This window comes from Ziziphus jujuba, chromosome 3, assembly GCF_031755915.1.
Source record: "Ziziphus jujuba cultivar Dongzao chromosome 3, ASM3175591v1".
Lineage (NCBI taxonomy): Eukaryota > Viridiplantae > Streptophyta > Magnoliopsida > Rosales > Rhamnaceae > Ziziphus > Ziziphus jujuba.
In genome coordinates, this window is record NC_083381.1 from 28,256,164 (window position 1) to 28,270,904 (window position 14,741).

The window sequence follows — 14,741 nt, forward strand, 5'->3', positions numbered from 1 at the left end:
TCAAAAATCATCACTATCCTTTTTTTATTATATTTTTATATCTATCAAAATAGAAAGTTTAATAATTTTTTAATAGTTAATTTTAATGGCACGTGGAAAAATCAAAATCCTCCAAAAAGGTTATATTTGTCTTGATAAGTATAGAAATTAAAGAGAAATTAATGATGATTTTAAAAAAGTACAAGATTAAAATGTAATTAGAGAAAAACCCAACTGGTCTAAATAAAATTTAAACTATGCAAGCTTTATCTAAGACTTAGTATTTGTATTATATATATATATATATATATGTATATGCCACGATTGATGGCATGGTATACTTTATATAAATATATACCTAAAGCTTTACTTCTAGAGTTCTTGTAATAGAATTGTGATCCAAATAGAAATGTAAATGAGTCGAGTATTATAATTTTCAAGTTTGATTCGCATTGGTTTTTAAATAATCAAGCTCTAAACCTTGGCTCAAGCTTGTCAAAATTTGTTGCTTAAGTTTGGTTCTATTCATTTATAAAAAAATTTCATACTTAGCTCAACTTGGTCCAATTTAAAATAAAAGTCTAAAAAAATTGAATATTAAATATATTCATCTTTTTTTATCATTAAATTATTAATATATTCCATTGGATTTATTAAATTTATTTTATACAATTAAATATTTATTGTACTATTTATATATTATAAATACTTCATTATTAAATTAATATTTTAAATATTCTACATGATTAAAGTAATTTTATAGTAAACAAATGCGTATATAAATATCAATTTGAGTTACTTATGAGCTACTTATGAGCTATTTAAGATTGATTTGCATATTATTCAAACTTAAATTTTGTTCAAAATTGGTTTATATTTTTTGCGAGCTAAGTTTGAACAAATTAAATCCGAGTCAATCACAAACCGATTTCAAATTGTTCGAGTTTATTTACAATCTTAAATCCAAAAACATCCACAAAGGGATGAGGATCTTTTTTTTTTTTTTTTTTTTTTGCAAGAGGAAAGGTAGACTCTATTAGTTATCAAAATATTCATCAAATTTTATTTATGATATAGTAGATGATGTTATAATCTTTTATTGATTTATTTTTTTATTTACTTATTTATGTAAAAAATTACTTTTTTTATATTTAAATTATATAAATATATTAATCAATAATATTTTAATATATATTATTTGATAAAAAATTAAATATGCATTTTAAAACTTTAAAATGTATATTTAAAGTTTAAAAAGAGTAAAATGATATAAACTTTAAATATTATAATATATAATGTAACATTTATATGGGTGGGGTGGCCATAGGGGTAAGCAAAAAAAATATATATATATATTATATAATAAATGTTACTTTATTATATAATATATATATATATATGTATACACATAATATTAATATTATGTAATTTAATATTGTTTGAGTTTTCATGGATTCAATATTTTTACGAAGTTTATAGGATCAGATATTTCATTTATTTGGGTTGAGTAATTATGATTGTTGCTTACTCAAAATTCCACCAGGCACGAATTGGAGCCAGCTCTGATGACAATATTTCTAATTTACTGTATGTTTCTGCACTACGGTATGTTTCTGCACTTTTAATTCTCTTCCACAGTGAACACCACAAATAGTACATGCTAGAAATTGAGTCATTTTTATTGAGTCAAATGGGGCGTGGATGGTTATAAGTTTAACCTGAATAACTGCTGCATAATCCGATGGGATTGAAATAAAATTTTATTGGATAAAGTTTATTCTACTTTCAAATCAGACTGCATTTATCTCTAACATAATTATGCAATTAATTAGGATTACATTTATCTGTTAAGATGAAGCTTATATTAAATATGATTTCACATTTATATGGTAATTAGCTTGAATATAATATTTCGAAATTTCGAAATATTTGAATTATTTTGGAGATAATTAATATCATTTTTAAATAAGTACTATCAAAAAATTAATTATCTCCAAGATAATTGTTTATTATTTGAATTCATATTCCTGCTTGCAGTTGCAGAGCTGCAAGCATAATAAACCGGATCTTTTGCTTTTTTTTTTTTTTTCCCTAACCTTCTTAGCAGAATCTTACACTGTGGAAGAAAGTGGTCACTCTAATAGTGTTCATTAGCTGCCAATTACACTCAGGAGGAGACTGTAGATGTGTTCCTAGATCGATTAATGCAAAACATATCATCAATTGGACACATGGCTTCAAAAACTATTGAAATAATTTATTAGAATTATATGAAATGATTAGGATTTAATAGAATTGGTAATTGCCTGGAATAACTTAGTCAATTTAGAAGATATAATTATTTAAAATAAAGTTTTATATACTTTTTAATATTAAAAAATGATTTTTTTTCCAAGCAAGTGAAATAACAAAGGATAAAGAACAAGATGAGATTAAATGTTTTTTTTTTTTTTCACTCTTTAAAAAATAAAACAAAATATTTGATTTCGATACATGATTAATCGAGTCCTACATAATCACATATATTCCTTGATTTTAACATTTATAATATAACATCCCATCTGGAAAAATACTTGAAATTTTGATCGAGTTTAAATAATTGGACTGTTTATGGGTCCCATATTTGACTTTTTATATAGTTAATATTTTGCTTTGACTGGTATATTGTTGTGTAGAGCATATTAATACGAGTTTATAGACTGACAACACCCTAAATTCTGAATTATAGATAAAAAGTTATCGTTTTGGAAAGTTTTAAATATCAATATTATATCAGTATTCAAACCAGTGTTAGATTTTTGTCTACTACTGACCAAGACTCTATATAAGTGTTGGGAACCATATCCAACAGTGTACAAATTTCAAAGTACCAGTTCTGTCTCCCAAACCTAAGAAACCTCCCCCTAAATCTACGAGTCCAAACTGGATCGATCCAAACCCATTTGAACACCAACCGGATCAAGCCAGTTTTGATCACTTTTCAACCACCATAACTCCACACGCATTGGCCACTGCGAAAGCACACTTCCAGGAGACCAACTTGGCCAAATTTCCTGTCAAAGCACCAGGATCAACCATTTGAAGCTGACGATGACCTTTTGGCATTTGTTTGGAACATTGGCATTTTTTTGGAACATTGGCATTTTTTGGCCATTCAAGCTCGACCCATACACCTTCCCCCTCGCCCCGTTCCCTCCTCTCCCCCAGTTTTTGAACCCTTTGAATCCATTTTCATGCTTCGTTTGTCAAAATTTCTCAAGATTTGAGAAATTTATCAACAAGAAGTTTGACCAAGTTTTACGACTAGTTTTTCTACCACCAGCGATATTTTTGGATCAAGGTAAGCTTATACTCTTATTACCCAATCTAGAAGCTTTTCATTGATATAAAATTTACAAAATTTTGGACATTATTTGATAATTTTTTACTTTTTGGATAACTTAGTTGAATATCAGGTAAAATTAGATTGTGTTTGAATAAAAATTGCTCACATTGGACAAAATTGAAATTGTATTAGTATAATTAGAATTTAATAGGATCCAATTTTTTAAATTTGTCTTTTGGGTGAAAATTTTTAATTTTAAGTACTGAATCCTAGAGGTTCAGGGTCTAATTAGTCCACTTGGTGTCTAATTTATGTAATTTTATAGTTTTATAAATTATTTTAAGATATTTGATATACACCAATATCTTCAGTTTATTTGTTGGAGCTTGAAGAATATTTTGTTATATTACAGACACTCGTATTAAGTTTAGAGACAACCTTGTTGAATAACAGAAGTGAGCATCAATGGTATATATGAGTGTTTATATTTTAAAATAATTTTGGATATGTTAATATGCTATATATATATATATTATTGTTTGACTTAAATGTTTATTTTATGTATTATCATTTTATGTTATTTTTTATAATATTTTAAATAATTTCAAATTCTGATGAGTTTGTAGTGAACTTGTAGATTATGGTATTTAAATAGTTTGATATTTGAACTAAGGTTTTAATAATTTTAAAAAATAATTGATTTTGACAAAGCGGATTAGAAGTTATATATATTTGTAAGCATATTTGAGTGTTATATATTTTTAAGTGCTTAAAAATGGTCTAAGATGAGATATATTTCACTATAGTATTTATGTTTTGGCATAAAATGATGATTTGATATTTTTAAAATATTTAAATAAATTGTTAGATTTGAATATTAAATTATACTTTATGGTACAATATTGTTGAAAAAGTGAAAATGTATGATCTTATAAAGATTATTTTATGAATATTATGCTGTTATTTTTAATTGATATACAATATAGTACAATTATCTTTATTCAATATTATATTAGAGTGCAGGTTTACCATAATGCTTGTGGTACACTAAGGATTATGAGGTTTGGTTTATCCCATAGGTTTATTATTACCACAATATCTTTCATATACTAAGCATCATGAGCTAGGTTCATCTCACAGGTTTGCATTTCCATGATACCTTCTAGGATATTAAGAGTCATGAGGTGGATTCATCCCACTAGTTTCTTTTTTTTTATTGTCTAATGGTGTTTTGAGATGCCGTGTACTACTTGACAATGCTAGATATATCGTATGGTACATTGTTTATATTTCTAAATTTATTATCGATTTTTTTTTATATTTATGGTTTTACTACAATTTTATAATTATTTTGTAAAATTATATTAATATTATTTTATGCTCATTGTTTATATTATGATTAATTCATCTTATAATATTTTAACAGTCATTAAATTTATAGTATTTGAGTATTGGTTTTACAATATTGATTTTGGATACAAGTTTTGGATTTATGAAATGATTGTAAATGAGGAGCTTTCAAAAGAGTGAAGCGAAATATCTTGAGAGAAAGTTTTCCAGGAATAAAATATTATTTTTTTATTATATCATATTACTCACTGAGTTATCTTTGTTTCACATTTTATATGTTTTTAAATTTGCTCCCCTGGTCTAGATAGTTAGCTTACAGTTTACCCCATGTATCGCCTATCATTCTATGTTTCCTACAGCAGCAGCAGCAGTAGTACTTATCTTTTTATATTTATTTTTATTTTTCTAGATTTATTTGCATAAGTTGTATTTCTAATTTTATAAATAGTTTTGGAAAGCTCTAATCTAAATATTAGATACGGTAGTAATCCTTTTATATATGTGTAGTTACAGACTGTAATATGACAGACTATAATTATGGACCATAGTTGTGAATTTGCATGATGTTTTGATTCTATTTTTATATATTGAAATATTATTTGATATTGCATATATTTGTTTGTTAGTAATAAGGTGAGATTTCATTAGATATTCACTATAAATGTTCCATTAGGATTTCATTAGGCAGGACCACTAAAGGGATACTAAAAGTGTTTCCAAGGCTAGCAATGCCATATAATGATATGTAACATTGTATTTGGACCATTTGATTTTGTTCTAAAATTATATTTAAATTTCATGCTTTTTAAAAATCATCGCTAACTTTTTTTATTCTATTTTTATATCTTTGATAGAAAAATTCATAATTTTTTAATAGTTAATTTTAATGGCACACGAAAAAAACAAAATTCTCCAAAAGGTTATATTTGTCTTGATAAGTATAGAAAATTAAAAAAAAAATAATGATGATTTTAAAAAAGTACAAGATTAAATGTAATTAGAGAAAAACCCAATTGGTCTAAATAAAATTTAAACTATGCCACCTTTATCTCAAAGTTAGTATTTCTATTACATATATATATATATATATATATATATATATCTATTCCACATGGCATAATATACTTTATATAAATATATACCTAAAGCTTTATTTCTAGAGTTCTTGTAATAGAATTGTGATCAAATAAAAGTGTAAATGAGTTGAGTATTGTAATTTTCAAGCTTGATTCGCATAGGTTTTTAAATAATCAAGCTCTAAATATCGTCTCAAGTTTGTCAAATTTTGAAATTTGTTGCCTAAGATTAGCTCTATTCGTTTATACAAATTTCGTACTCAGCTCAACTTGTTTCAATTTAAAATAAGTCTTAAAAATTAAATATTTAATATATACATATATATCTATATATATATATATATTTTTTTTTTTTCATCATTAAATTATTAATATATTCCATTTGATTTATTAAACTTATTTTATAAATTAAATATTTATTATACTATTTATATATTATAAGTAATTCATTATTAAATTAATATTTAAGTATTCTACATGATTAAAGTAATTTTATAATATAAATATATATAGATATATATATATATATATAAATTTGAACTATTTATGACTATTGAAGATCGATTTGCATATTAACCAAGCTTAAATTTTGTACATAATTAGCTTATATTTTTTGCGATTTAAGTTTGAACAAACTAAACTCGAGTCAATCACATGCCAATCTCCAATTGTTCGAATTTATTTACAGTCCTAAATCCAAAAACATCCACAGAGGGATGGAGATCTTGTGTTTTTTTTTTTTTTTTTTTGTTTTTTTTTTTACTACGTGGAAGATAGTTTTTTTTGTGCTATCTCAATATTAAAGCTTGTGCTATCTTAATATTAAAGCTATTAAAATATTTATCAAATTTTATTTGTAACATAATAGATAATGTTGTAATATTTAAATTATTTATTTATTTTGATTACTTATTTATTTATATTTAAATTATATAAATATATCAATTAATAATATTTTAATATATATTATTTGATTAAAAAATTAAATATGCATTTTAAAACCTTGCTGCGCTATCCGGTTATACCGACACCAATATTTCTGGTTTTGACAGGTGGAAAAGCAAATTAACTCGGTGATCAAGTAACTAACCAGTTGGTGGGTCCCATAATCAAAATTTTTGAGGAAAAAAAAGAAGTAAAAATTGGGCCATAAAGAGAAATTATAGAAAGTAATTTGATAGAGAAAGTGGTGAAAAAGTGTTAATTTTTGGTGGGTCCAACAACTAAAAGTCAAAATAATAAAAAGGAAAAATTGCACGGGGTATTACATCAATCAATACAAATTCAACGTTACTATTGAAGTTCGGTCACGCTGGATCTGGACAATAAGCCCACATAAGGAAAGTTAGTATACGTAACTTTTATTCCTTTCACATTCTGCTTTCGCTTCAGTTTCAACGTGTTATCATCATTTTTTAAAATTTTAATCCATCTATTACCCTTTTGAATAATACAAGTAAGCTTGGTTCTATTTGGATTAGAGTCCACAAAGCAAAAAAAAACAAAAAATCAACTGAATTTTAAATTGTTATGTTGCTTTCATGATGTTGAAGCTGGCAAGCTTGTGATTGCTACCTTGTGTGATTAATGCAGCACAACAATTAAAATATATATATATATATATATGACTGAGGATTGATTTTTTTTTTTTTTTTGGTTGATAAGATTTGAACTTAGTTCATAAACTGAAATGTTGGTGTTTCTAACCATTAGAACTACCATACGACCTTAATCTTTTAGCAAGACAGAGAGTGAGCATGCATAGGATTTTGAATAATAATAAACTGTATTTTTAGCTGGACAATATTGCATAATTGCATTCCTTTGAAAGTTTCATTCTCCATTATATCAAAACTAAAATAAAAAGCAACACCACCTTGAGTTACAAATAAGGAAACATACTCCAAAAAGCTTCAATATTAATCTCAAAAATTAATTTGGAAAAAAAAAGATTTTCCAATTTGGTAATGCCAATGCAAAAATCCTCACCAACATAATGGTAGAATTCGTATGCAACACGCATCTATTTTTGGTAAATATCCAAAACAATAACAATTAATTACTCAAATAAGATACCAAAAACTGAAATTGGGTTTCTTAGCTAGTTATGGGCTTAAGCCTAATATGTACAGCAGAATTTAAAAAGTTGAGGCCTCTACAAGAAAAGAGGACAGGTAAAAACGCTGTCGTTTTTTTTTTTTTTTTTTTTTTTGGTTTGTTTGATGAACTGATTATTCAATTCAATTTTGTTAAAGTCTGTGATTTCTGGTGTCAATAAAATGGAGAAACCGAAAAAAAAGCCATTTCCATGGATGGATTTGTTTAGTTTGTGTTTCAAACAAAAATGTGGATTTGTATATTCTTTTATGTTTAACAGCAAAATACCTGTGCGTGATTGGCATAGCTGCACAATCTTAAGCATTTTGGTAAGCACTTAATTAGCACCAACACTTTGTGCTCTGCGTTTATAAAGTGTTTTTTTTGGTGACAATTATGGATTCGAATTTTGATGGTTTTAATAAAAAATATTATTATGATTTTCCATTGATGTTATTTATTTATTTATTTTGTTAAAGACGCTTATATCCTTAAACCAACCTAATATCTATTTTCATAACACAAATTCCTATATTTTCAACTAATATTATTTAAAATACGTAATTTTTTTTTTGTAATAATTTTTCTTTTTTCGCTGAATCACTTTGCAAGCTCTTATACGTTGCACTAATATTGTGATAAAAAAAACTATAAAATAAAAAAAATAAAAAATCAACCTTTAAATTATTATTTTACTTTTTTTTTTTTGACATTTTTACTTATCTTTAGTTCAATTTCTTAACCTTTTCTGTATTTTTTTTTCTTTTGCCATTTTTTTTTCTAATTTATAAACCACAGTTAAATAAAAATTCTTCATCGTGTTTGATTTTTTTATTTTTATTATTTTCAAATAAATTTGTGTTAAATTTTATTTTATTTATTTTTATTATTTTTAACTGAATTTGTATTCAATTATAAAAAAATTAAAAGCAATAAATGTAATGAAATAATCAATTGTCAAATTCAGTTGGTTAGAAACACGAAGAGAAATTGTTGTATGATATAATAATAATAATGATAAATAAAACAATCAATTAACTATTACAACCACTGTTCTAAAAGGTGGGAAAATATGCCGTTTAGATTTGTTTAGGCGTGATGCTTTTAGATAACACATCTTATAGTAGCAAAGCTTAGAAAGAAAAGATCATCAACGCTGTGTTGACCGCCTAATACTTGTGCCTAGGTGCTAAAAGGGACGATTTTTTTTGTTCAAAGTTTTTTCTTTTTCCCCTAAGATTATTTTTTAGAAAATATTAAAAAATAATTTATAAGAAATTAAAAAAATATATATTGTTAAAAAATGAAAACTTTTTTAAGATTAAGTTTTTTTCTTAAACAAAAAATTGAAAACATAATGTATAACGATTAAGGAATTAGAGAGAAAATTTAACAAAAAAAGGAAAAAATGAAATAAAAAAAAGGAATTAGAGATCTACTAGCAAGTGATGCTAGTAATGATAATCATGGATTGCCGAAGGTTGTGATGATGATGAAAATGATAATGAGATGGATAATGATATGTTACCACCTAAAAAAGATTCTAAAAATGCTCAAGTTGAAATTAGGGAGCCCAAAGAAAATGATTTCGTATCGGATGATATGAAAGATGTGTTGGATGAAGATGTAGATTTGAATTGGAGTCCAATCAAGAATTAGACAAGAGTTAAATTATGGTAATAGTTAAAATATCTATTAATCTAGAAATTCTTAGGTACTTGTAGATTTTGAAATTAATCTGTTATTGAAAACTTGAAAAATATGAATTTTTATAAATTTATTATGATCAATTACATGTTAATTCATATTTATTGTACATACAAAGATAATATAAACTTATATATATTTTGACATTTAAAATATGAATTATTTTGTTTATTTAGTAGTCTTATAATAATTAAAATAATAATATAATTGTGAAACATCTTTTCACATCTAGGTTCGTAAAGCTTAAGGCTTGACCTTGTCGCCTTGTTACACCTTACACTTTTTAGAATACTGATTTAACCTAATTTTAAGCTAATTTTTTAACTTTTACTTAATTATCTGAACCCACAAATCTCCTTCATTCTTTATCCTCTCTCTTCATCCCCTTCTTTGTCTCCATTTAAGACCCAATTAATTGAACTAGCATGTTTCTTAGAAAAATAAATAAATAAAAAAACTATAGATATATCCATTTGTTTTAATTTATGTTTATATTCACACCATTATATATATATATATATATATAGAGAGAGAGAGAGAGAGAGAGAGATATTCTATGGTCAGGACAGACCGGATGGAATTTTATGCTGACCATAAGCAAAGCCGACGCAAAATCGGTATTTTTTAAAAAAATCGACTTCTTTTTTTTTTTTTTTTTTTTGTAGTGTTTGCTTTTATCCTAAGAGCAAAGCCGATATTTTTTTCTTGTGTAGTATCTGCTTTTCATGGATTTGTATGCAACTCTATCCGGATGGTCCTGACTGTAGAAAGTCTCTCTCTCTCTCTCTCTATATATATATATATATATATCCATTTATTCTATATCTTTCTATTTAATATTTTATAAGTATTTAAACTTCTAGACTATTCAAATTAACAAAATGTAATATAATTTTTTTGAATTAAGTAAATCATTTTCAAATTTTCATCCATATATAACCTCAATGGTAATGATAGATGATGAAACATCCAAGTGTATTTTATTTTTTTCTATATCATGAAAAAAATAATATGATAACAAACAGTATAAAAATTTCAATAGTATATCATGAAAAAATAATATGATAAAAAACAGCATATACAAATATCAATAAGATTGCATTCCAGGATTCTATTTAAACAGCTACACTTCAAATTATAATTTATATGAAAAAAGTAAATTAAAAAAAAAAAGCAAATATGTATATAGTTAAATAGGGTCTATTATACTTTATTAAACCAAAATCTACATTGATGACTATTAGATAACATCAAGGGTTAAGATTTAAAGTTTAAAAAGTAATTAAATATAAATTTAATGACATACTAAAATCATATTTAGGAAAAAATGAACTCTGTTGTGACCCAGTGCTTAAACAAATATAATTTTAAATCTCAGTTTTTAATGCGATCCAAAAATTAGAAAAAAAAAAATATCATGTTAAATCTTATATTGAGGACTTTTTTTGTGCATGACTATATATATACAACCAAGTTTAAATTAGATCCTCAAGATTAGGATTAATGTCCACACTTCATTTTACAGTCTTTAGATCGTATCAATAATTAAATTTAAAATTATATTTATTAATTATTGGATTCCAATACGATTCACTCTTTACATATGATTTTAGTATATTATTAAATTCAAATTTGATCTTTTTTTATTTATTTTAAATTCGAATTTTTAATGTGATTCAATAGATAATAAAAAAAATACATAATATTAAAACTATCAAATCATTCCGATATGAATCTAACTATGTGTATATATAAGGTTTAAACCTAATTAAAGAAAAAAAAATTAGAACGTCCTAATTTTTATAATTTTTTTAGCCCAAATAATAGAATGAAAAGTTATGATTTAAAATTTAATTTTTAAAAAGTCAAATTGTTCTAACCTAGACATATATATATATATATATACGATTATTATAGTTGCAGATCCCTAAATTATATTGCATTTTACAAATTGGTCCCAAAATTTTTTTTTTTTTTTTTCACAAATTAATCTTCAAACTCGCTAAAATGTATCATTGTTAATCTTTAACCTTATTTCCATATGAAAAGCAGCATGAAACTCACGTGCGGAGTGCGTGACGAGCAACCTCAGGGGTAAAACACGTCTTTTCACATTAAAAATCCTCGAAACGAAAGGTCGTATAGGTTGTCTTCTCCACATAGTCGGGTCAACCAGGTTTGTAACTAACGGGTCAAACAACCCAACTTCGGACCCACCGACATCTCCTCATTCCGGCAATAGATTCTAGTTATTGTTTGGCATTTGCATTTTCTCAAGATGGGAAACAAATCCCAAATGTCAATTTTGCCAAATCTAAATTGAAAAAAGAGCCCAAGCAAATTAGGTTTCAGCAATTGATTTGCTTTTTGGAGCAAGAAAAAGGTTTTCTAACCAAAATAAAGGCTCAAAATTACTCCATTCCAACTACAAATCACTTTACAACAAAGTCCATATCATAATTTTGTTTAAAAATAAGTCTCACAAAATTTTGCATATATTGGTTTATTGTAATACTGAAACCCACAACTCCCCATTGAACACCAAGATAAAGCCCAGTTCAACACCAAGACAAAGTGCCCGGAACTAGATTAGCATTAGCAGAGAAATGAGTGCTATCTTAGAGAGTTTTTGGTGGTTTTGGGATTCAAGGTTTAAAAAAGGGAAATGGCAAAACACTGAATAGTAGATTTAAGATGCCGTTTGTGGATCTGGGTGTTTGGTACATAGAACAAAAAGAAAACAAAGTGTTTGTCAAGCTTGTATTTTGGTTTTCAGGTGTTGGTTTAGAGTTAGCATGGGATTGCAAGATCTGGCTGGTTCACCTTTTTCTTGGCTATTTGAGGCAACTTCTACCTTTTTTAATTTTTATTTCTACCTATGTTTGGTGTGATTCTTTACCCTTTTTTGTTTTTTGTTTTTTTTTTTTTTTTTTTTGGTAAAGCATTGATTTTGAATTTGGTTGACAACGCATTCTTTTTGAATTTGGTTGACATGAAGCATGCAATTTGGATGTGAAAGGACCATCCTTACCTTTTAAAATGCCTCACATGCAATAAGCATTTGTTTAATGGGCCACATATGATGGAAATGAAGAAAGGATGAATGGTGATTACTAAAAGCTTTGGGGATTGATTTGCGAAAATTAAGGGGAAAAAAAACAAAAAAAAGACAGAATCACTAAAACCTTAGGGACCTATAATGATAATATATATATATATATATATCTATAAAATTTTGATTTAGTTGGCTATTTAACTCATTTTATAATATTGGATATTGATGTTATACAAAATTAAATGGTATAAAGAAAAAAATGTATAAAATTTTTAATTTCTTTCTAAAAAAAAATCTATATTATTTAAACATCATGTGAAAAGTTAATTGATTTCTATTAAAGGGTTTACTTTCTCTCATTAGAGTTCACTTTAATATTAAAAATAAAAAATAAAAAATATTTTAAATTAATATTGTCATATATGATTTGTCAATTCTATCCTTAGATAATCAATGATAAAAGTGAGTTAGATGGCCTACTAGATCATTACTATATATGTATATCACGAAGAGTTAGACCTCATTTGGTATAGTTTCTGCTTATACTTAGCTTTTTGCTGCTTTAGAAGTGCTTTATAAGGAAGCTATTTTTCATTAGCTTTGGTTAAAAGTGTTTTTTGGTTAAAAGTGTTTTTAGAAAAGAAGCACTTTTTGAAATTTATTCAAATACTCCTAGAAATTATGCCAAAAGGGGCCTTCTATATATATAAGTAAAAGTTTAATTATCTTTCATCATTTTAGAATATATACATATATATATATATATATATACGGAAATTCTATGATGAGGACGGTTCGCATGAGGACTGTAGTATTAGTGACGATTTTTCATAATATTAACGACGATTTCTTAAAAAATCATCACCAATACTATGAAAAACCGTCACCAATATTGTGGTCCGCATGAGGACCGTCCGCACCATAGACGGACTGTATATGTATATATATAGAATAATTATATATGTATATATATATACAGTCCGTCTACGGTGCGGACGGTCCTCATGCGGATCACAGTATTGGTGACAGTTTTTCATAGTATTGGTGACGATTTTCTAAGAAACCGTCGTTAATACTATGAAAAACCGTCACTAATATTGCGGTCTTCATGCGGACTATTCTCACCATAGAATTTCCGTATACATATATATATATATATATATATATGTATATAAGTATCTATAGAATAATTATCCAATCAGGACAATGTAAAAAAGTCAAGCTGAAGTAAAATGCTATTTGTCCTAAATAATTTGAGCTGCTGATTTTATAAAATTATGATATTTTGACTGTATCAAAATTGTATATGTATATATATATATATATATAATGTTAATAAATTACATTTTAAAAACATACAATGTTAAGAAAAAATAATTGTGTATTAAAATTTCATATATCAATGTAAAGGAAGGGAAAGAAAAGAAAAAGAGATAAAAAATATATATATATTTTTAAATACTTTATCTGTATGCATCACTGAATATAATAACTTTCTATTTTTATTTTTAAAATGAGCACTTATCTTTTTTGCCCTTTGACCATTAATTACTAACAGTGAAGTTGCAAATGAATTTCGTGAAATCTGAGGGATTAATTTCAAATTAGACCAAATTTAGGGGTTGTATTGACCATTTGTATACTCATATTTCTTTTTGTCAAGTGCTGATGTTGCTCTGTGACCCAAAAACAACAAAAAGTGTTGATGTTGGTCCTCGCCTGTTGAATATTGCGGCATCAAACGTGTTGATTTTAATGGCACCAACAAACTCTTTTTGAAGTGATAACAAACTGCAATGTCAAACTTTTTATGTGACGAAGAAGAAAAGTATGAAAATAGGCTGTAGTCAAAGGTATAAAATATTAAAAGAAAAAAAAAGGAAAAAAAAATAAGTGTTGTTACTGGCGGACTGTGTTGGTGTAATATATTTAAACATTTTCATATTTATGATAAATATGAAAATGTTTAAATATATTACACCAACACAGTCCATGGATTGAAAAGAAATTATACTTATATTACAAATACTAAGTGTATAAGAGTGTCTCTTATTCAAATTATTCAAAGTGTTGTTATTGGCGGACTGTGTGGTATTCCACCCCTTGCGTGTTTTTGGTCCAAAGATGAAATTCTTAGTGATAGTTGGTTATA